This window comes from Ixodes scapularis, unplaced genomic scaffold (genome assembly GCF_016920785.2).
Source record: "Ixodes scapularis isolate PalLabHiFi unplaced genomic scaffold, ASM1692078v2 PGA_scaffold12__126_contigs__length_90152505, whole genome shotgun sequence".
NCBI lineage: Eukaryota > Metazoa > Arthropoda > Arachnida > Ixodida > Ixodidae > Ixodes > Ixodes scapularis.
The window spans coordinates 29605546-29630173 of NW_024609838.1; the positions used below are offsets into that span (position 1 = coordinate 29605546).

General features: G+C 44.3%; 2 non-coding genes across 2 annotated transcripts; both read right to left on the reverse strand.

Moving 5' to 3' along the window:
- Nucleotides 1–1138: 1138 nt before the first annotated feature.
- Trnak-cuu lies at nt 1139–1210 on the reverse strand. Its single transcript has one exon. It is a non-coding gene; the product is annotated as a tRNA-Met (tRNA).
- Nucleotides 1211–3696: 2486 nt separating this feature from the next.
- Nucleotides 3697–3768, reverse strand: Trnac-gca. Its single transcript has one exon. It is a non-coding gene; the product is annotated as a tRNA-Cys (tRNA).
- Nucleotides 3769–24628: the final 20860 nt, after the last annotated feature.

Here is a 24628-nt window from a genome sequence, read left to right on the forward strand (position 1 = left end):
TTTTTTAGACTCAAAATCACATGGGGGAATTCTGAACAGACTTGCACGTAACAAGTTACAAGTAACGGAGTACTCTTAATCAATTATATTTTATTGTAACTTTTGAACGCTTCAATTACTTTGCTTTTTGCGGTAACGTTCACTGTTGAGTTTTTTTTTACGTAAAAAATCGCTCTGTCTGCCAGTTCGTCACGCGTCTATGTTGCAACAACGTTGGACCCATCTTTTGACACCTAAACAACAACAAAAAAGGATGCCAAGATAGCAAAAGGATTAGAATGCCAAAGCACTCGGCGACGTTTTATTTGTTTGAACTGTCGAGCTGTCGAGAGTGCCTGGTATCCTCTGTGCGGAAATCCAAAAATTCTGTCACGGAGTTTTTTTTTTACTGATTTTTGTTTGGTATGAATTTGAACCATGGTGAAGAACAAAATATCAAGATGACCTAAATCACGTTTAAAATTGCAATTTAAATCATACATCTTTTGCTGTAACGATTTGATCAAACCTTTCTACAAAAATTTTCAGAAAATAGTTTTTGCCTACAGTATTTTTATAATTTGACGCTTTCTACTGAAATAATGAAAAAAAAATTAAGCAAGAGAGATTGATATCAGGATTATCACGAGCCAAAAGCAGTGCTCTTTTTAGAAAATCAGAGCACTCCGTTTTTTTTTTATTTTTTTCGACAATGAAATTTGTTTGTAACTACCATCCTGTGCAAGCAAATCAGAACACAAAAGAAAAGCAAATAAAAAATTCTTTATATCACTAAAAAAAATCAAGCTGTTTTTTGTTTTACTCTAACGCGGGCCAGATCAATAAAAAGTTAATTAAACTAAAGTTCAAATTTACTGCAATTCTTTATCCCAGATACTGTTATCAGTAATCGACGGATAGATCACACGTACACTACTGCCACCTTTAAAACTGCGTGTAGTGATAAATATTCAATAATTTATAGCCACAGTGATTTAAATCAAATAAACCTTAATTTAAATCAAATAAATGTGACTTTAACCAAATAATTATGACTTACATTACAGTAAAAAAAAATCTTGATTTTTGTTTATTTATGCGATCAAATACCGATGAAAATATAAGAAATACAATGAACAGAAAAGAGGAAAAAAAATCTTAGCAGAGCGTGGTTTCGATCCACGGACCTCTGGGTTATGGGCCCAGCACGCTTCCACTGCGCCACTCTGCTACAGTGAATGCGCCGTAAGCCGTACGTTGACTGGTTATTCACTCATTAATTCTTCAAATATTTACTACACTATTTGTTTCCGGATACTACTAGGATACTATCAATAATAATAGTATGATTAAACTTACCTCGACACTTCGCATTCAACCGATTGACGCTGGATGAGCCGTGCGTTTCTTTTGACATATTTCATTATTTTTGTGTTTCGCAATTTCGATATAAGTAATACCTGTCTTACTATGACGATTTAAATCAAGTTTTTCTTAAAAATTTTTCGGATAATAGTTTTATTTACAGTTTGTCTATCATTTGACGTTTTTATGTGCATTTGCTTTGTACAAAAAAACAACAACAATTAAGAGAGATATTGATATCTGGATTATTACGAGTAAAAAACGGTGCTCTTCTAAGCAAATTGGACCATTGAGCTTTTTTTCTTTTCCTCTCTCGATTTTGCATTGTGTTCGTCAGTTAAGTAACATCCTATACAAGAAAACCAGATCACAAAAGAAAAATAAAATAATTTTTTTTCACCTAACTAAAACGATCAAGCTGTTTTTGTTCTTGTATAACAGGGGTACACCGATAAAAATGTGTTAGTTGGATTGTAGTCTATATATACGGTAATACTTTGTCCCGCAATGTTATCAGTGATTGACGGATTGACCGAGCAATCCGCCATGTTTAAAAATGCATGTCGTGATAAAGAGTCACTGTGTTATATTTACAGTGATTTAAATCAAAGTAATCTTATTCATATCAAATAAATGCGATTTGAATCAAATAATTCAGATTTACAGAACATAAAAATATATTGATATTTCTTTATTTGTGCAATCACCGAGGAAAGGTACTGATAAAAATATAACAAATATAATAAAAAAAAATCTTTAGCAGAGCGTGGTTTCGATCCACGGACCTCTGCGTTATGGGCCCAGCACGCTTCCACTGCGCCACTCTGCTACATGGAAAGTGTTGTAAGCGGTACATGGAAAGGGAAACCCACTTTTTGAAACGGGTTTTTTAATATTACTTCTTTATTTCAGTTGTTTGCTACGCCATTTCTCTCCTGACACTATACTAATACTATTATTATTAATAACACTATTAAACTTACCTGGATACTTCGCACTGAGCCGATTGCCGCAGAATACGCAGTGTTTCTTTTTGAAGTATTAAATTAATTTGCGTTGCCCGTTTGGCTTTTGGCGTTGGTGCCACTGCGTGGTGACGTGGTTGGAGCCATTATGGATGTGTGGTCGGGCGACCGGATGGCCACACGACGTGACGTCGAGTCACCTGACATAACGCTTTCGTGTGACGTCACGCTGTACGTCATGGTGTCTGGTGGCGTGACGTCACAGTTTCATGCAACACCTTGAGGTCGCGTCTTGGTGTTAACTGACATCCCGGTATAGGACAGTAGGAAGTTTTCGTAGATCGTTTTCACTGTCCCGCAAGACTCTCCGCAACCCGCTACGATACCCCGAACTGTACAGTCAAGGCCATCGGCGCGCAGGCGCAGTGGCGGCTTCTTCGTTGCGGAGGGCTTAGCGGAGGGAGAAACGCAGTCTACGAAAACTCCCTATCACGTGACCTAAATTTAGCGGAAAAGAACTTGCGGACGCGAGGACGTGCTCGAACTACTTTAGTCGTGTTTTCCCGTTAAATCTGGCCGGAAAACCTTCCGCTAAATTTAAGTGACGTGGCTTGGGCTCGTTGAAAGGGACAATGCAACAATTGTTTTACTTTCAATAAATATAGCTGAGAATTATTATTTGACATTTATGACCTATAAAACACGCTTTGCTTTTTTTTTTTCTCTACGCAGTCGCAAAAAAAAGAAAAAAATCCGAAAAAAACGAACATCGTTGACCCCCTCAACTCGCAGCCAGAAAATGCGGCCACGAGATCTGGAGCCGATTATATGCCGCGAATGCTTTTAATATAGCCACGCGTTGGGAGTTGGCAAAGCACAGGGCGCGCCTTGAGTTCCACGCATTGTCCCAGTGCCCCTGTAAAGAAAAAACAATTTTTTTAAACAGTCTGGTTGGGACACGCGTGTCAAAAAAATTAATTTTACGCGAAAAAAAAAACAAATTGTAGTGCAATATTGCACAGTAGCGTGCGCAAAACTCACCATACAAATTGGCGAGTCTATCAATTGTATAGAGTCAATTGTATACAAATGAGTAATATATCAGTTATAGACTTGCCGAGCCGGTTGGTGCTATTTGCGCACGCAACTGTGTAGAATTTCCATGTCCCCCGTAAGGGGGCGTAATTATTGAAAGGGCTAATCTCGTGGTTGCCCGACGGCAGCGACGACATAAGGCAGTTTTAATAGACCGTTCCGACGATTCTGATAACGACACCCCGCCGGCACCTTTACGCATGCATCGTATCAGAACAATGTTTCAAAACTAAAAAAAACTATTTCGATTACATTATTCACTGCAACGATTTGTATAAAAAAGGAATCGCCCAGGGGGCACCCGGATTTGAACCGGGGACCTCTCGATCTGCAGTCGAATGCTCTACCACTGAGCTATACCCCCACGACGTGCAGGCGGCTCTTCGCAGCTGCGACCTTCAACGCGATATCAGCTGCGACGTTCTTTCGCAACAATTTCCTCGTCGCCGCTGGCCGTCGTTTTGCAGACCTTTCTTAATTTGCTTGCACAGCGCCTGTTACAGATCGACGTACAACCTCGGTTTTCTGCAGGGAAGATAATCCTTTTAGCGCTGCCCTCTCCTAAGCTGCGAGGGGGAGCCAGGTTGGGGCAAGGTAAAACGCGGAGAGGATGTAGGAAAGGATGTGGCGGGCAAACGTGGAAAGCGCGAAGTGTACGTCGGCCTTTAAGAATTTTTGTAGTATAAGGCTGACGTATTATTTATGTGTGATTGTTTTTATGGTAAGGATTACTAAATGTTATAAATATTCAACGGCTAGTTTTATAAAACCCGTAAAATTCTTCCCTCTGTGTCTCTTTTATGTTGTCACTAACTGGTTGCGTCAATCATTGTAATACCTTTTGAAAAAAAAAAAAAGTCAACGAATTAATGGGACTATTTTTGGACGTGAACCTACTGGTAGATTTTAGTTTGTTTTCACCACCTGGATGATAAAATAATAACACCAACAATAAGATACTCTTAGCTTGTTTAAGTCTTTAACTTGTTTTCACAACCTATATGAAAGCAAGAATAAAACCAACAATATTGATACTTTAAGCTTATTTCTAGTCTTCGAATCGTTTTCATCACCTATGAGAGGAAAATAATAAAACCAATAATAGTGATACCTTTAATCCAAAAGGTGGCTTAGGCAGGTCAGACTTAACATACGTTTTGTTCATTTGCAATAAAATTATTATTATTTTTGTTATTATTAAAACAATTGGAGCATAGAAAAAAGCTATAAAAATTAAAAAAAAGACTAGCAACCACAACACTTTTTTTGGCAAAAAAGGGCATAAAAAAAGTGTTGCAATGTTGTTTGGCCAATTCCAAATTTTACATGAAGCGGTTCTCTTTTTAAAAAAAAAAAAAAAAACACGTAAATCGTCTTCATTTTGACTCCAGGATCACCAATATTGAATTTTTTTTTTTTTTCAATTAGGTGCACGGAGGCTGCAGAAAATCATTTTCAAAGTAACGCTGAAGGCCCCCCCCCCCCCCCCCCCCCCCCCCTTTTTTTTTCCCGGAGTGTGACGTCATATTTGGAGTTTTCATTAATCTCCGCTCTCGCGCATCTGGCGTGACTATCAAAGCTACTCACATGTACTCCTGCTATTGTAAAAAAAAAGAAAAAAAAGTTTTTTTCTTCGTTTAAATATCGCAATGTTGTTTCGGCCATATGTGTCTTGTTGCCGTCCTTTCGGCGCGTTCGTTTGTGAGTTCCTATTGTTGTATTGCGCGTTTTCGCTCTGCGTTGTGCCGTTGCCTTCTTCCCTCCTTTCCTTCTCTCTTTGTTGTGCGGTCACTCAATTCTTACATTATGTGAAGCGCTTAAGAAAGCCGGGTCCTCCCGGCGAAACAGTTGGGAAGAAATGTCTTAAAGGGATACTTGAACGAAATTTGAAATATACCCGTCGTGTTCAAAAATGGGTTGAATATCATCCACAATATCCGTAAATAGCAATCGCACGTTTGTATTTTGAGCCTGATGGCTGTATTTTTCGTTATAAACGGCCCACTCTGGGAAGCGCTCGCAGAGCAGCAAACGGAGAGTACGTGACATCCGACGCAGTCGTGACGTAGTTCGTCTCGGGACGAGCAAAGCTGCGGCGAGGCTGACGTCGAGAGGATGGCTTAGTCGTTCCAGACACCAAAGTGGCTGCCTTTGAACGAATTTTGAGCAACGGGTTAATCTTCTATAATCATGTAGAGGGACAATAGCGACCTCTGGGTCACACAAAAAAGATTCTCGGGGAGAGGAGAGCTCCTCCTTCCCCTCTTCTCTCGTCGGGGCCGGAGGCGAGACAACCTCCGTCACTAGCTGTCAAGGTTCCTAGACGGGCATTACAAACGAGGCGTTAGCGACATCCACCAGGCGCTCTTTGCTAATCGTTTAATTCGTTTTAAAATTCCTTTTCGAGTCTTTTTTAACAAGAAGATTGGTATGTTCGATGTGATGCTGCTTTACAGCATCACATCCTTTCCCCTTTACAGCAGCCAGGTTCTTTCGCGCTTTGACAGGCTTCCTAGAATAAAGGAGCCGATGGATTGGCTTAACGATCGCTGCTAGCCAAAGCAAGCATGCGAGGTCGAGGAGCACCCATTGAGAAGCAGTCTTCTTGATTACGCCCTCGCCCGCCTTGACTGTCAGTAGGTTGTTGGCAGTATGATTAAATGTAAAAAAAGAAATAATCAAATAAATAAATATGCTACCTAGCCTTTGACATTAGAAGTTCAGTATCAAGTGATTCATCTGTGTTTTCAGTTTGGGTATGTTATTCTTCTGTAGACTCGTGTGAGCCACACGTCGTAACGCTTGTGGTTCCGTCGAACTTAAAGTTCAGCCACGCAAATCGAAACTGCGCTTGTACATATTACTAATGCTCCAGTATGAGATAAGCAGAGTTTGAACACACAAAAGATATATTGAATCGAAGCTTAGATTAGTAGATTTTTATCGGCCTTTTTCCGCTGAAAATTGTAGCAACTGAGTATCCACTAAAACATTCTTTTAATTTTGCTTGCCTGTTTTTAGAGCAGCCATTAATTTCAGGGTATTCAGAATATTCTGGCAGCGTGATGAGTCTATCCTAATATCGTGGACGCTGAAACAACTTTATACGACGATCGATAACAATTTTGGCCAACGATGATTCATGACGGACCTTACCGGACCTCGCCATTTTCAGGTCGCGCAGCAAGGTATAATTTCGCAAAATACCTCTAGGACTGCGTCGGCCTTGAACCATTGCTTCGGTGCCTGAAATGCTGCTTTAATTAAAATATTTTAATTATAGAGAACAGTTGTTCGCGCACAAAATCAGAGAAGTCAACCCTGCATTTTATTGGCATCGTCTTCCTTTCAATTGCCCTTATCTCGCTAAAGAAAAACTGTGAGAAATTAATATATATCTCTTAGTTACCTAACGTAAACTGACCGCGGATGATTCTGCATGCAGGCGTGGCAGTTGTTGGACAATGTGTTCTTTCTGCAGCGTCTTTAAGTCGCGGTCGTGCTCCCAATACATCGCATGACAGACAGTCTGCGGCAGTGACTGAGGCGTGGTTCTTCCCCGTATATGACGGTTCTCTGGGTCTTTTACATGAGGAACCTGACGTAGGAGCAGTACGAATGCGGCTTTATGTAGCTATGCACGAACGTATCGTGAAGGAATATACCTTGCGTTTTCTTTTGTAATCCCGCCGTTTCACATCGTCCCTTTGTTTACGCGAGATTTGATTACCTATCTGGATAGACCTTGTTAACAACGGGGGGACTTTGGGGGGGTTCGTCATAGACTGTTTCAGTTGTTCTTTATGTGAGATACCGGAAAACCGACATTGTGGCAGCTCTAACCTGATCGCGCTTAATTAGTTTATAAAAATAATAAAAAAATGTCAGCTAGAAACCAGCCAGTTCGTCAATTTATGGGGAGTGAGTGAAATGCGCCGGATATTGCGCTTTTGTTCCACGGACTGTGCGTGCTGCGACGAGTTGGCAGACTCTACCAACCGAAATGCCCGATGCCCTACTGGCGCGCCAACTCTGTCCCGTATGTCCCGTCGCCATTTTATGAATACGGCGTTTTTGCGGCCTGTTCTATGCAAACAATTAAACCTTTCAGTCGTTGCGTGGCCAGATGAAGCTGATCTGTGTTGGCATCTCTTTGAGAGAGAGTTTAACCCGTAAAGAGGTGACTGGACAAATGTACGTAGAGATTACCGTAATTTACATACTTGACTGGCTATCCCGCGCTGAAGGATGTTTTCCATTTTACGCTCTTGGACTGGCTTCCCGGGGACGATACGAATCGCGACTTATCGAAGACAGTCTGAAAGTGAGCTCCGCATCAAATGCTATGGAGTGAGAGAGCAATTGAAGATCGGATCACCTACGCTCGCGCTCCAGCCTTGGCAATGCATTTATTGGAGTCTGCATCGTATAACACTGACTGATTACATTCCCAGTGAGCCGGTCAGGCTCCTACACACGCTGAAAGCGCTTGTATGGCCTTCGGCTATTAAGATACAGAACGAATGAAATAATAGCGAAAATTATCCAACCGCACCCTTTCGTCTAAATAACCAGGGCGATCGATTTGCATAGACGTGGAGAATATCGATATATCGATGATACATAAGCGTGCGCATTAGTATGGCTAAGGCACACACGACAGTTCAGAAGATAGTAATGTAGGTACACGTACCAAGAAAAAAAGAAAGCGAACCAAACCAAATTATAATTTACACCCGATCGTTGAGAGAAATCTTTGTTGATCGATTTCGCGTATTCTGCTTCCGATAGAGATCGATTGAAATGGAGTCTCCGAGTGGTGGTGGTATAGTGGGTGCACACATACGTGTGAGCGGTTCTCAAGGGCTTCGATCACGTCGCCATGCGCGAGAACTCCGTTCGCTGCTTTGCATACGAGACGACTCTCTAATGGCCGTAGAGCCGAGGGATCCTCGGCCGGCAGCACAGATGCGATCGATTGGTCTTTGCGAGGCTCCGATGGGGATTGCAGCGCGGGGAGATCGATAGCACGTATGCAAACTGCGCCAGCGAGCGTACGTCTCGAGATTAAGGGAGGCATAGCCGCCGACAGCTAAAGATGGGAAGGGCGTGGCTTAATGATATTCGGGCCTCGTGATTGGTTCTTCGGCGTTCGTAACGGCTAATGCTGCATTCTGATTGGTCCTTGAGTAATAACGAGATGCGCGGAACTCGCTACCCCCTGCGTTTCTTTAGCGGTCGGCGACTACTGGGTGCGTTACGCGAGAGCAGGGGCCATAGTCACTGACAGGTATTACACAGGGTGTCCTGAGCAAATCTTCCGCCGTAAAACACACCGGAAAAAAAAAGAAGTAAAAACTCAGCGCTTGCACATGGAAAGCTCGAGCTTTCACCTAATATCTATTGAGCTAATCAATTTTACCGTGTGAAATTTTGAGGCTTAGTTTTTTTTCTCTTTCTGTAAAATATTGGAGAAAAAACTTTGCCACAGCCGAGGGTTGCGCGCGTTCTTAGACGACCGAGTAAGCAACGCTATTTACTTGTGGCGCCATCTTCCGATAGACGCAGCAAACAGACGACGCACTCTTGTTGTCTGCTCGCTGCGCCATATCAGAAGATGGCGCCCAAGGTAAATAGCGTTGCTAACTCGGTCGTCTGCAAACTCGTCCAACCTCGACTTCGGCGTTCTGATCTCATTTTTTATTTATTTTTTTTTTACATAAAAAGAGTTATACGTCTTCAAATTTTACGCGATAAAACTAACCTGCTCAGTGAACATTAAGTGAACGTTTGAGCTGTCTACGCTCAGGCGCCGATGTTTTTATTCGTTTTACGGCGGAAGGTTCATTTCGGACACCCTATTCGCGACTCCAGCAAAACGAACGGCCACTGGTGGGAAAACACCGAACTGAACAAAACAGGCCTGGCTGAGGCGAGGCTGTTGTGAATACGAATACTTGAAATAGAAAGAATAAAAACACGGACGACTTTCACAGACACCCGTGCACAATGTTTTATTTAGCGACGACATTCGTCGTTGCTAAATGAAAGAGTGCGGTTGTCTGCGAGAGGCCCCGTGGTTTTTCCCCCCTTTCTATTTTAAGTATAAAGAAGCAGGTCCTTTCACGACTTCTGCTCGTTTCTCGTGGCTTCGGTGATGACATGCTGTTGGCGGTTGGCGCGGCGGAACAGTCGTTCCGGTGACTCTCTCGTTACTGTCGCGTGCTGCCCAGGTCGCTCCGGGCGCAAACTATGCTACCGCGTGAACCAGACATTGCGCATGTATCAGCGTTCATCACCACCGCAGTCCTTCCAACGCTTCCCCGAAGAAATTCGAGCCTCTGAAAGCTCCCTTTTGACAACACATCTCGGCAGATTTGAAACGTATAGGGAATACAATTCGGGGCGGGCTAGTTTGAGCCCCATAGCTGTCTGCCGAAGCCCGACCGTTGTGCGTTGAACTGGTACATGGCACCGCACGACCTGTCTAAGTCTGCCATATCTGCCCGATAATGGAGACCCCCGCAGGTCCATAAAAATGCGAATAGTTCCACAGCCAATATATTATTACAACAGTCACTGATAAGAACGTGAACATAAGAACGAGAACATAATACTAGTGTGAACATAATAGGCGACACCCTTCGTCTTTTTACGTTGTCAGTCACTTTAACGAGTAACAGATAATGAACGGTAAATAAACAATAACAGCCGGGGATAAAAAAAGAATATTTCGTTTTATACAAGTCGGATTTACCGCATCATGATATTTAACAAAGGCCCTTAGGTACTTTATAAAAAAAAAGTTTTTGCTTGTTTGGCACGCTTTTGGGCTCAATGAACCGTAAAAAAAGTGCAGCCACTTAGGGCTTTTAAATCGCAAAGATCAGAACGAATTTCGGTGAATCCTGTCTTCGCTTGACTTTTATTTTAAAAAAGTATGCCTCCCAGTAGTTGCAAGATGGGTCTTATGGTTGTTAATGAGAGATGAGGAAGGATAATGGATTTCATCTTCTCATTTTTTTTTATGATTTGGTGCATACTTTGCTGATGGTCGTTCTACCGCCATTTTTATTCTTTTTTTATATTACATATAAATGATTGATATTTCTTTATTACGGTGGCTCTTTCGCAGTAGTTTTCTCTTTTACTTTGACACGGTTGACCTTGGGCATTACACGCATACTGCCTGACTTTAAGGGCATATAAAAAAAAAGTCAAAGGCGACAATAATCAACGTTAAAATAATATATGTTATTTATTTCCTTTAATATTTTCACACGTTTCTTTTAGCACACTCCCGGGGAGCCCTTTTTAAACATTTGGCATTTTTTGCTTTCTGCTCACAAAAGAAAAAATATTGAGAGTCTTCTATGCCGCGCTGGCATTTTATCATGACTAGTAAGTCATCACGAGGAGGATGCATTACAGTAACATTAAGAAACGCGTGGCGTGGCAAATCATGAGAATCTCACCAGGGACTTTTAGCAAACCGTTACCGTGTTCCCCCTACCGCACTACCGGAGCCTTTGAAGCACGCATTTAAGCGCGCGCCCCGCGGTCACGGTATCATCCAGGCGCGCGCTTCAAAGCATGCCTCAAAGACTCCGGTAGTACGGTATACGCGGAACAAGGTAACGGTTTGCTAAAAGTCCCCATTGTCTCTAGGCAAAACGGTACCGCCTGACCTTCCCGAAGACGCGTCTAGAGGTGAGAAAGTTTCGAGTCGGAGCTGTCGTCGATAGGACCTTTTCAAAACTCTATCAAGCAGCCCTGGCGGCCGCCACATTTTGAGCATCGCGTCCTTCGTGTAGCGCGTGATTCGACCCGGAGTTTATGCCAAGTGCTGCACTCGTGTCAAACACATTTGGACCCGAAAGCACTCGGAACGCTGACGAAGCACCAGTGGCGTCACGAGGGTCAGCGGCTACCGTGGCGGTAGCCCGCCGCCGACACCCTCCCCTCCCCCACTCTCGTGGCCCACCGCGACATCCCCCTGAGCGCTGCACCAACACCACCTAGATGGAAAGCCGCAGCGCTTCCCTCTCTCCCTTCATGGAGCGTCGGTATGAGTAGGCCAACACCTCCTAGAGGAGAAGGCCAGAGCGCTCTGAGAGGTTACGTCACAATGGCGGAGGAAGGAAGTCCATGGCGCAACTACGTGAGAATACGCTAGCGACGTGAAAACAATGTCCCTTGACAAGCGGCGCGGTGGTGTTCGTTCATGCGCGTTTATCCGACATTATTATACGTTTTAAAGGCGCAGTCTTGTACAATTTATTATATATATATAATATAAACGTATTATATAACGCGCTACCAAGGTTGAGAGTACCAAAATTATATTTATGAGTATTCCCGTAACCGCGGGACTACGTGCAGTTCCGCAGCACCCCACACTTTTCGAAAGGACCGGCTGCGATGCTGCTGATGCCACATGGCTCCGATTCTGGTAAATTTACGTTGTGTGTGAGCTGCTCACTGTCTGAAAAGGAACGCTGAGACATCTCAGAAGGGAAGCAAACCGAAAAGAAATCCAGTCGTTGTCGCAGGGGTCGACAACGTTAAGCCTTTCATCGCCGCTGCTCTCGTGTGTGGTACTTTTGAGACTTGTTTCCCGTCGTATTTCTGTCATCACCGTAGTCTCGAGTAGTTTTTTTTTTTGTGTTCGCTTGATACTGCGGCATTTACGTGCATTCGTGAAACAAGTGCTGCTACGGTTTGAGTGACGTGTGACAACTAGCCAACGAAGGCTCTGGTCGACTAATCGATAGACCTCTCTCTCGAAAAAGAGAGGCTTCTTGGAGTTCGTGTTCAAATGTGTTCGTCACGGATATTGTGGGACGTATAGATACGATCGACAGGTGAGAAACAACTTATTTACGGGCTTTCTTGTTCATGTAGGACGCAAGTAAGATGCTGCAATCGTTTTTTTTTTTTAATCGCATGATAAATTGTAATTTTGTTCCTTGTCATTATTCGTATGCAGTTGCGTCGACATTTGTAAATATGCGCGCTAATCTAGTTTTCACTGGAAGATGAAAATCAAGTTTGTGTGATTATTGAAAGTGAGTTGTTTGTGATTCTGTGTTTATTTATACTAAAGTTATTTTATTGCCTTTTCCGCGTTTATACTAGAATCTTAACTGTATTAAGGTGATAGTATTATTATATACAAAATAAGTTATGTTTTGTTCCAAGGCAGTTCGAGCCCATAGGGAGAAGTAAATTAGTAGACTAAGTAGTAAGTTTAGTACCGCTGCCACAGGGAAACGTTAATATATTTTCATTCAGTGATATATGATTTAATCAGCTCGCGGTCTTGAGTGATTATACGAGCGCCGCAAGCGGATTTGTCGACCCTATAATGTCATTCGATCGAAATTACATTAATTTTGCCATGTGGCCGGGGTATGATGCAAGACGTCAGTGACTGCACGCGATAACGTCGCTTACATGATCGTGAGAAACGCTTGTCTTGCCTTGTCCGCGTTGACTATGTCTACCTGATTTTTAACTGTTCTGTTTTGCTGTTTCAAAATCACTGCGTGTCTCGCCATTTTGTCAAAGTATTTCTGTATAAAATATGCATTCCTACAACAATAATTGCATGACTCAATGTTTTCGACTTAAAACAATCACATTTTTCGATAGACGTCTTGTACGCATACCTCGTGCCATTTCGTACCGATTGTTTAGCGGTGTAATATTTTGCTCGTGTAATAAAATGTTTTCTAGACCCGTTGCTATCTGCAGCTTTCATTTTAGCTAATATGACACGCGTATGTGACTAAAAACGCGTTACGACGGTCGATCCACGCGCGTTGCATTCGCTTCGACGCGCGCCCCCGATGGCCTTCCTTTGCGACGTCACGAGAAGAGCACTACGGCCTTGTCTTCTAGGAGGTGTTGAGTAGGCTGAACTGGTAGTGCGCTTCTCCGCAAGGCTCCCCTTGACAGTTGGCTTCTTTGCAATGCACGTTCTCTTTTACTTTTGCTTTCCCTCTACGCTTGACGAAACGCAAAAAAAAAAAAAAAAAAAAAAAAAAAGGCGCCACGGCGTTGCGTTTTTTTTTTCTTTTTTTTTTTCAACGGTCGTTTGTTGCGTTCCTTTCTTCGACGGCTTTCTTGTTACTTACTCCTGCGGGTTGAGCCACGTGACAATAAGGCTGGAGGAATCAACTAGAACAACTCTGGAAGCGAGTAGGTTTTTGGACGCCGAGGGTCAGAAGTTCAACTCTCGAGTGAGGTCGAGCACATTTTGGAATGTGCTCTCGCGGCCTCGTGTGTGGACGTGGGGTCCATATCAGAAGAGCGAATGACATTTTAGCGAAAGGCGACATTTGAGCGAATGGTCGTTTTAGCGAATAACGGGGTCGCGCGTTAACCCATCCGTCGCGCTGCGCTTTACGCCGCTTCGCGGCGACAGTATACGGCAACCCATTACAAAAATATAACTCACTTGGCCCACCCGAAAACGCCGCTTCGCGGCGTCTGACTATTCGCTAAAGTGTCGTTCGATGAAACGTGGGCGTTCGCTAAAACGTCATTCGATCAAGTGAGTGCGTCCCGTGGACGTGAAAGCTGCTTTTCGGTTGCCGGTGCTGTCAATCCGTACAGATGTTGTTTATCCGCGCTTTGACGGAAAACTGGATGTGAAAGTGTCCATATTTGAGTTTCTGCAAGGATGACTACGAAAGCGTCGACTATACAGCCAATCGATGGGAAGATCTCGCTCCTTGACGGCATGGCAGGGGGAGAACTTTTTAATTGTTATCATCGTGGTTTCGTTTTTTGTTTTTACTTTTCGCTGAATGCATGCTTGGGAGTGATTTGGTTGCGGCCTGGAAGCAACATATTCAAATGCTGGCGCTATTTGCAGTACGGAACTAAATAAAAATGACTTGATTTATGAATTCAGGTTGGAATGTTTTCGCAAGGTACGCAAGTGATAGGTTATCGCGGGTGCAACCAGCACGTCACTTAAAAAACAACAACAGAAGTACATTGTGTCGTTTTTGCGTATTCTCGTCGGAGCGCAGAAATGATCCGCTACAGCTAACTAGTAAAACCGATATTTTAGCGGGTCTCTGAGCAGTAGCTTGGAGTGCACGCAAGCCGGAATATGGTTCATTGATCAGTTTACTTATGCATACACCAGAGCCATATACTAACGATTTAGCTGGAGCCGCTTCAGGCTCCCCAAGGAATCCCACCACACACCAGGAAGCTCTATTAATTATTATTATTTTCTGTACCTGGTTCTATGTGCTCGTGCAATAAGCATTATTATTATTATTATTATTATTGTAGCGCATTCGGCACATCAAATTCAAGAATAATTTTGATGTTTGTGATCCAAAATACCAGATCGAAACACTGCCAGTGTTTTCTGTCAAATACGGAACCACTTCATCTTAAAGAAGAGCATTCTTTCTTCTTTTTTTCTTTCTTTTTATAACCATTTTTAATTACATTAACTTTCTTTAAGTTAATATAATTTCCTCCTTTTTCGTTCTATTTCCTGCAGAAGCGGTCACACATCCCGGATACTGCTTTGATGGACTCGGGCTACTGTACGGCCTCCATGGGACAAGCTGAAAACTTGCACCTTAGAAGAGTACTTCGGAATGTATAGGCAACTGGCTTGCTTCTAATATCACGTGACTACAAGGCGCATTTGCGAAGATGAAAACAGAATACTGCTGTGGTGTACAATGTCAGCGGTCACTACAGCTAGCAATGGAAACTAGAAAGATCTTCCCAAGCGAGCGGATACTTGACGCCCTACCTGCAACGTGGTATACCTGCAATGTGGCCCTGGGCTGTAAAAAAATAAGGCACAGCCTCCCAGCCCTGGGCTATGTGGCCAGCTGTGCAGTCTACACCACCTTGAAAAACCTAAGGGGCGAAAAATGCAAGGCCGCATCGACAGCACGAAACAAGTTGGCTACAGTTTGCTCGCACAGGAAGACAGAGCTGGTGTAAATGCTGTAGCGAAATGAATGTTTGCATTAATGCCAAGAATGCCAAACAGAAGAAATGAAAAGCTGAAACTCTATCAAAGACACTCGCTGCCAACCGTCACGGATGTCAAGAAGCGAACTCGGACCAAGGAAGAGTATGTCCGACGCCTGTGATGATGAACCCATCGTGAGTTCGAGCTGAAGCATGTGTTGGACTGCAGTGAAAACTTTCAACTGAGAAACCTTTGTTGCAAGATACGCTAAGAGGTCAATGCTAAACAAATTACTTCGTGTCCGGCCAGCAACATGCTTGCGCTTCATCCTCATGCAAAGGCAACTGCTCTATGAAGTCGATCGATCTGTGTGTGTGTGTGTGTGTGCAGATAATCGGTGTCCTTGTAGCGGTCTGTTGGGTATCTTGTGGTGCTACAACGTAAATGCCAACATGCTGCACAGATATTGTGTGTCTCGGTGTCACATAATCTACAGCATCTAAGATGCATGTGTATAAATGTTTTTGAAGGCGGATATTTTCAGAACTTATGGATACCAGGAGGCTCGTTTCGCAGTGTTCAAAGTTGACCAATTTCTTCTTTATGACCCTTCTGCATTGTAAATGCAAGCAACTTTGAATATGAAGCTCCCATGACCACTTCTGTTTGTGTACAAAACTTGTTTTTAGCTGCCCTAACTGTGTCGTTTCACAGACTTGGTACTGTCGAAGTACATCTGCATATGGGGCAACGCTCGGGTATTACGGTACTTTTTTTGCAAATATAAAGTTTTCACATTATGACATTGCCACGAAATAGGTCACAGGTGTTTTTTGATGTAGTAACCAGATAGGTTGCTTGCTTCAAAACAAGTACTATATTTGAACAGGCAGAGTGCTTTGAATTGCTGAACCTATGCAGGTTGATCACAGGTCTAAGGAAAGTTTGCCAAAATATGTGGAATACATTTTTCAGACTATGTGCAATACATTTTTCAAACCAGCACATCACAATTTTAGCATGTTATTACTTTTATACTTGTCTGGCAATTTGGGTCCCATTGCTGTTGCATCAGATGTCCCTAAGGGTAGTGTACTCGGGCCTCTATTGTTTCTAATATATATCAATGACCTACCATTATCAATTAAATCGACAATTAGACTTTTTGCTAATGCTTGAGTTATTCACCGGAAAATTAATGTACCTATATTAATCACAATATTGTCCAAGACGATTTAGATACAATATCATTGTGGTGTTCCCTATGGCAGATGAACATTAACACATATAAATGTAAAGAAATGGCCATAATTAAGTCCTCCACTAAAACACTAACCCAGTACTTATTACTTTCCGAACCACTAGAACACTCACTGTCGTACACATATTTGGGCGTGTATTTCAAAGACATTATCATGGGTTGAGCAAATAACAAATAGCGCACTAAAAACACTTAATTTCTGAAAAAGCCATTTGTACTAGAAAATTATTGTGTTCAATAAACGTATGAATCATGCAAGATATATAATAACCATATAAGAACTATATAAGATATATAAGAAACTTCTTACAAATTTCTTATATTATTCTAATCTAGTTCTTATAGGGCTCTTATTTGTTCTTATATATCTTATATGATTCATATGTGTTTATTGGACACAGAAGTTTCTCATACAAATGAGATTTTTCAGTAGGGATCTAGCTCTTATTAAAGCAAAATTACTCGCACACAAAACATTTATCCTCCCACCATTAGAATATGCGAGCATAATTTAGAATCCACATCTAAGTTACCTATAATCTAGTCTTGAATCTTCAGAACAAAGCAGACAGATTTAAATGTAGTGATTATTCATCCGAAACTAGTGTCTCCGCTTTAAAAGCTAGCGTAAATCTTCCTAATCTAGAAAGAAGACGAAAAATAGTCTGATTGAGTTTTGTTTTTTGTTTTTTTTCAAGATGTATATTACTGAGATTCCAATTTTCAACCTACTTAGTGCTGGGCTGCCAATTTCATATCATTCATATTAGACAATTCCTTCAATATTGAACCATTTCAGTGCCATACTTACACTTTCTTTTTCCCTTGTACTTTGCAACACTGACTAGAACTAACTACCTGACCATATTGTAACTGAGAGATATCCCACTTCATTGAAAAAGTGCATCAATTTGTGTAACAACTTTGATTTGTAAAACTGCATCATAACAATAACATGCTAATAAGCGGTTTTGTGTGTGTGTGTGACATTTTCTTTTTGTTGGTGTCTTTTTTATGTTCAAATACTATTTTGTCTTTTATTTTTTTGAATTCCCCCTGATGTAATGCGTCTTTGGATGCCTTTGAGGTGATTGAAATTAAATGAAATGATTGTCTCTGCCTCATTTATCCAATTGTTACTTTAGTTCGTTTTCTCTGGTCCTACTACTTCGATTATTGTCATTTCATAGGGATTATTTTTTATTAGACAAGTCCCATATCGTTTAGAGATAAGTACACCACCCAGTTTATCGCTTAAAAAAATAACACATCTGTCTCAAGATATCACTTTCTTGTATTTCACTACAATAATTGTAGGTTATAAGAATTTTCCTGCGTTCTAAAATTGGTTTTTTATATCACTCGGCGTTCACAGTTCTCACGTTAACTCATAAAAAATAAATTGTGCGAAAACCCGCGTTTCTACGACGTAAAAGCTACGCGCGAAGCCTTCAGCTCAGCTCTATAGCGCGGCGCTCGTCAGCCTGCTGCCGTGACGTCACCGGAGGCGTGTGCTGGCCTTCTCCTCTAGGTAGTGTTGGCTGCACCCAGGGTGGTCCGCTCCCCCCCCCCCCCCCCCCCCCCCCCCCCCCCCGCCCCTTCTGACGCCACTGCGAAGCACTCGTATCCAATGCATGCTCAAAGTGCAAGCCAAAATATGGTGGCTTCGAGCAGATATACGAAAGGACGCGCACTCTTCAAAAGGGTCTACCATGCGTTCAGATTTATAATTGCTGTTGACACACTGCACGGAAGAGCGTTGTTAGAAAACCGTCCTTCACTGTTGCCCGGACGCGAACTGGTACGAGCGGAAATGCGTGCCTGGCGAGGTATCTAAAAACTAGCCAAACTATACGCGGTCGAGCTGAGTCACATCGGCTTGCGCGCACTACGAAAGACAACAAGAAAAAAATGAGCAGAAAGACGGCTGAGATGTCACCAGTCACGAATCAAGCAAAAATACGGGACTTTGTACGTAGGCACTCTAAAGCCGGAGTCACACCGCTCGTATAAATCATAGAAAAGACAGTTTGCGTAAAGATTCGAACGCAAGTTACCACGCGATCCGTGCTTCAAATGCCTCATGCATGGCAACGAGTTCAAGGAGAGACTTGGCACACGGCATTCAAACCACGGATATCGCGGTGATCGCAGCACCGCTCCCACGGTCGACGGATACACCAAGCATAAAAATACGTTGTCCGCCAAATAGTCTGGAAATAAAGTGCCGATACTCTAAGCCTAGGTTAGTCCGTGGCTCAGCCAGCATACATCCTCGCAAACTTTTCCGCGGAAAGAAAAAAAAAATTAAAAAAGAAAAGAACGGACGATAGCTTACTTGTTCACACGTTCTTGCCGCTTCATGGTGTTCTTTATTTGGAAGCGTCTCGCGGCATTGGATTACGCTCGGCGATGATTGCGAGATCCTCTCATTACGAGACCTTGCAACCGCTCCTCACAATGCGCCATTAAGACCTCAAGGGCTCTTCGCGGGTTACTTAGCGGCTTGATCGAAATCTATATTTCGGACGGAGTTGGCCTCAGAACGTGAACAGAGTTGAGAAGATAAGCCGACGAGAGCAGTCCATGTGGGTTACCGAAGATGCGATACGCACGGACTCATAAAAGAGTCTGCCAGTTGCAGCCCTCGAGTCAGAGGTACTAATTGATAGCCTCAATAAATGTATATAATATTCGTGGCTGGCTTTGAAGTCATATCAGCTCCCTGGTTGCGGTGGCCTTGCACGCTGAGTGCGTACTTTCTGCGCCATGCATTTTGCGCCGCCGAATTTGTTTTACTCGGCAAGAACACCTAGGAACAGTGGCGTACCAACTTGTTTTTGAGTGTGTGTGTGTGTGTGTGTGGGGGAGGGGGGGGGAGGAGGGGGCAACCAACCCCCCCCCCCCCCCCCCCCCCCCCCCGGGTCGCATATTTTTACTATTTTTCTAGTGACGGGAGCCGAACGTTTGCCAAATCGAAAATTCGGCGCCGAATCTTGGGGTTCGGCGGAGCCGAACTGTTGCCGAACTTTTCTAAAGATGCGGCAAAGATTCGGAAAAAAGACTGTTAAAGTTTTGTTTTCTTAATTTAAATACAACATGTAGTGCCTATTGAGACAGTTATTACTAAATAGGGTGATATTCTGCAAGATAATTGTATCGGTGTCGCTTTTGTGTGTTTACTTGCAATTTTAGTGTCTGCTTCAAGAAAGTGGCGTGACAACGAGGTTGGGTAGTAGCCGGCGCAATCATGAATCACGCTACGAGAGTTTTGATTTTGAGACTTCAACGGCGCACGCCTGCGAGTGTGTTTACATAATTAAAATAAAGGCAATCACTACGCTCCTGCTTTCCCTGGAAGTCGCCGTTCCGTGCGCGAAAACGAATGCAACGGTTACTGAACCTTCACCAGAAGAGATAACAATATTGTAAATATAGATGTTTTTTTTATCTGAGTCACTTGACGTCAGCTTTGCAAAAAAATGTGCGTTCCATATTCGCAACGTGCCGTTTTTAACCTTTAAAATTCCGGTTTCTGGTGTTAGGACACACACGAACGTTTAGGTAGATGGGTAAGTTTGGAATGTCGGATGTGCAAAGTCGAGCATGATAGTTCTTTGTTTAGTTTTATGCTGATACATGAAAATCGCGACATAACGCGAACTAAAAAGCAATATTATTTTTTTGGCACAAACTACCTGTTAGCCGAAAAGAAGATCGTTATATTAATAATAATATTAATAATAATTTTATTTGCCATACTGGAAGCGGCCCATTTGGTGGTGTGCGGGACTAGGAAGATAGGTGATTTGTGTTTGTCCTTTGTCGCTCTTGTTCCCCTTCTCCAGGAATTATTTTCGTCATTCTTGTCCAGCTCGCTTGCCCCTTCGCATTTAATTGCATTATCAAGAAAACCCCTACGCAGACCGCCTGTCAGCCCGCCACAACACGTGAAAAAACAAAACCGATATATAAATGTACAGAATATACACACTACAGAAAGTGCGTAACAAGGAAAGAAAAGAAGGGGGAAAACATATACAGTATCACATTATGACGAGGATGCCAGCTGCATCCCATACATTCTGGCAAGCTCTCATGACTCTACCCGTTTGACGGCAGTGGGCCGCGAGCACTGAGCGTAATTGTCCAGTTGTCAATGTTTCAGCTGTGTCGCCCTGTGTCGTTGTCAATCTACTCTTTGTCCGTGTTTTTTTGGCGCTTATTTTCCCACGATGTACCAACTGGCCCATCTAAGCATTTTATTGCGTTTCAGCTGTACCTCGTTTCATCAACGGAAAGGTCAAATAAAAATCAAGTTATCCAGAATTCATCGCCTCATTTGTCACTTGCGCAGTGGACTGCGTAAATTACTGGTCAATCTTCTGTTCTTCAGGCAGAAAATATTGAAGAGAACCACACCCGCAAAAGCTCACAAACGCACAGTTACCGTGTCGCCTATTCCACACCTCGCCGTAACCGCTGGTTGTACCAAACTGTACGATGGCAACCACGCGACTGCGCGGCGTCCATTTGCGATCCATGGCCCCGTCGCGTTCGTGCGCATGCGCAGACATTTGCCGAATTTTTGCCGCATCTTTGCCGAACCTTCCATCTAAATTTCGGCATGTCCGGAACTTTGCCGAATCTGAAGTTCGGCAGATTCGGTCCATCACTAACTTTTTCGGCGCAGGGGATAGACCCCCTTGCAACGACGCTCACGCCGGATTGGCTGCTCAGCAACGCGCGGAAACTTAAATTTCGAATTTGGACGGCGCGTGTATATATTACTCAAAGCACGTTAACCCCCCCCCCCCCCCCCCCCCCCCCCCCCCCGGCTTGAGTTCACACCGCTTCGCGGCGCCAGTGTGGGACTTCTAATTACAAAACTATGCGGAGGGCAAGTTCGTCTGCTTCTCGCGCAGAGGGTAGCGGTGACGTCAGAACGCCGAGCCCTGATTGGCTGACCGCGCCCCCCTATCTGAGCGTCGTCTGCTCCTTTGCAACGTCGTCTGCTCGCAACGTCGTCTGCGTCTGTCTTACCTTTCCTGCGACTTTCGGAAGTGCAGAGGCCAGATTCACGAAACGATCTTACGCCAAAAATGTGCGTAAGACAAAACTTAAGAACAAATTCGTATTCACGAAACGAAATTTTCGTAAGTTTTGCGCAGGTTACGACAAAATCCTACGACAGCTCCGAAGCTGTCTTACGCACTTCTTACGATCAAATCAGCATGGCCGACAACTTCGCAGTCGCGACGACCCACGGACGTTTATTTTTTTACGTGCGGTTCTGACGCGTCCCGACTTCAAGCAGCAAAAAAAAAGTAAAAAGTACTTGAAACAGACCACGACGAACAAGAACGCTGGACCCACAAACACCCGGGAAAAGCTCCCACGGCCACGATCCCACCGAACGCGACCAAACGAGCTGGGCAGTTAGGCCTAGCAGGCTCTCCGCGACTCGGCGGCCGTCTGCCCACGACCGGCTGGCGTGCTGAGTGGAATATGCCTGCGCGACCCTTGTGAACCCTTCCCGTATAATATTTTGATTGCTGACCTCAATTTTAGATTAAGGGGTCAATTTCTTCAAGCAAGCAAAAAAGCGCCGAAAAAATATACAGGGACACAGACGAAGGGAAACAGGACAAGGCGCTTAGGAGAACATAGAACAGAGCCCGTTGCAAAAGAAATAAACTGCAGTAAAGTGGAGATTTGGGCCAGTTGGTTCATTGCAAGCAAAAAAGCGCCGAAAAAATATACAGGGACACAGACGAAGGGAAACAGGACAAGGCGCTACAGGGACACAGACGAAGGGAAACAGGACAATTTCTTCCTCTTGTTATTTCCTTGTTTCCCGAGGCAACGGTGACTCTCGCCGATGAAAAAGCGGTGAATCTTCGACAGACGCAGCAAAGGTAAAGCAGCCATCGCTTTGACCGCTTTGACTAGCAGACGTAAAGCAGACGACGTTAACTGCGCCAACCCGCCGACGCCGTTAAAGAGTGAGGGGTCTCGCCGCACACGAATGGAGGGCAAAAGTATTTGGGAGGGAACTTGCGGACACTAACACACTCACTCTCGGTTCTAAGCAAAGAAACCTCGGCACCCCGGGACACCTCGCCAGTGAGTCCTTTGACTTCCCTCCTTGATGCGGGTCTGCTAGTTTTAGACAAAAACAACGTACCGCTCGAGTTATTTCGTCTGCCCTCTCTTAAAGGCGAGGTCACTCCGAAAGTCGCAGGAAAGGTAAGACAGACGCAGACGACGTTGCGAGGAGACGACGTTGCAAAGGAGCAGACGACGCTGAGATAGGGGGTCGCGATCAGCCAATCAGAGTTCGGCGTTCTGGCGTCACCGCTACTTCCTTTCTTATGCGCAGAAGACGAAAATGAGCCCACTTGAGAGGCGTATTAACCCACTTAGCCCCCGCACCCCCCGCCCCCCCCCCCCTCTAACCCCCGTACACGCCGCCTTGCAGCCGGCAACCCAAGCCCCGCTGTCCCCCATGCATATCCGTAAATAGAGTCCCATACGATTTAGTCCAGCGCGTCGACAACATTCGTTTTTTTTTTTTAGTGTTAATCGTAAAAAAAGAAATGTCGTAAACATCGCCAAATGCCTCCACAAAACAAAATATTCGAGGAAAAAAAAAAAAAAAAAGAAGAATTAAGCCCGCACCGTGTATAGAACCCGGGTCTGCTACGTATAGATATCATGCAAGCGAGTTACGCTACCGCTTCGGAAACTCGAATTGTAACCACTGCCTATGTTGATGGCGGCAGCGCCTATCTCCACGAATTAGCCAATCCGGCGTGAGCGCCGTTGCTAGAATTTGCATCGCCTTCGCGTTAAAAATATGCCCCCGCGGGTCGGGGGGCGGTGCCCTTGGTATTCCTTGGGCGCTGCCGGCCAGTGTTTGCCTTGCCCAGTGGCGGCTGTTTCAGGGGGGACAAAACATATGCCTTGCCCCCCCCCCCCCCCCCCCCCCACTCTGAGAACGGGGGGGGGGGGGGGGCAAGCGCCCCCCTTGCCGCCCCCCCCCCCCCCCCGCCCCCGGTTGGTACGCCCGTGCCTAGGAATGACCACCATCACTGTGCGATGCGGTCACGAGCAAGTCACGTCAAAGAATGCGGACAGCAAGTCGTCTGCTTCTTGCACGGGGGTTCCGGTGACTTCAGAACGACGACGATTTCTGATTTGCCTTGATTGTAGGATAGTTGGTAGATCTCGAAGCAAGCTGCCCTCGAGGTATACCCACTATCCTTCAATCAGAGCCAATCAGAGCTCGACGTTCTGACGTCACCATAACCCATGCAAAAAAAGCAGTCGACCGAGCGCTCCGCTCCGCATTATGTCGAGCAATGTCGTACTTTGTGTATCAAAGTCAAGGTCGATACTTTGTCACGAAGCCAATCGAACTTCGGGAAAGTGCTGCGCCACTGTGAACTTTTCCACCCGATCTACCACTCAGCGACCGACAAGTTGCGTCGCACCAGTCCGGCGTTTGGAATGAGTCGATGCGTGCTCCCGGGTCTTGTTTCGCGGTTTATTCTAAAGCATTGTCGCTCCACCGCGCCAATGAAACTGTGGCGTGAGCCAATGAGAAAGCCAAAGGGAAAATAACGAAACAAGAAGTTCGAACATAATGGGGCACGCCCGGCATTTGTTTAAGACGTGGGTCACTAAAGCAGTTCACTTCAGCACGCGTTACCGGCAAACATAAATGTATTGTAATTAGCGGTTTGTTTCGTACACAGCGTTGGGCAGACGTGGTTGAACGCAGCGTCGGCGCTTGGCTGGTGTTCGTGTTCAATCAGCTTTAATGGACGCGAGTCCCTGCCAAACGATGACGCGACACTCGGGTGGAGTCTGTGCCCCGTACCAAGATGACATAAAGTTACAGTCCACAGGCCTTAAGTTGGGACACCGAGCTTTGTGCCACCTAGCGACTGCAACGATTTTTTTTTTACCCTGAGTAAGTGTAACTCTAATTTAGTTACT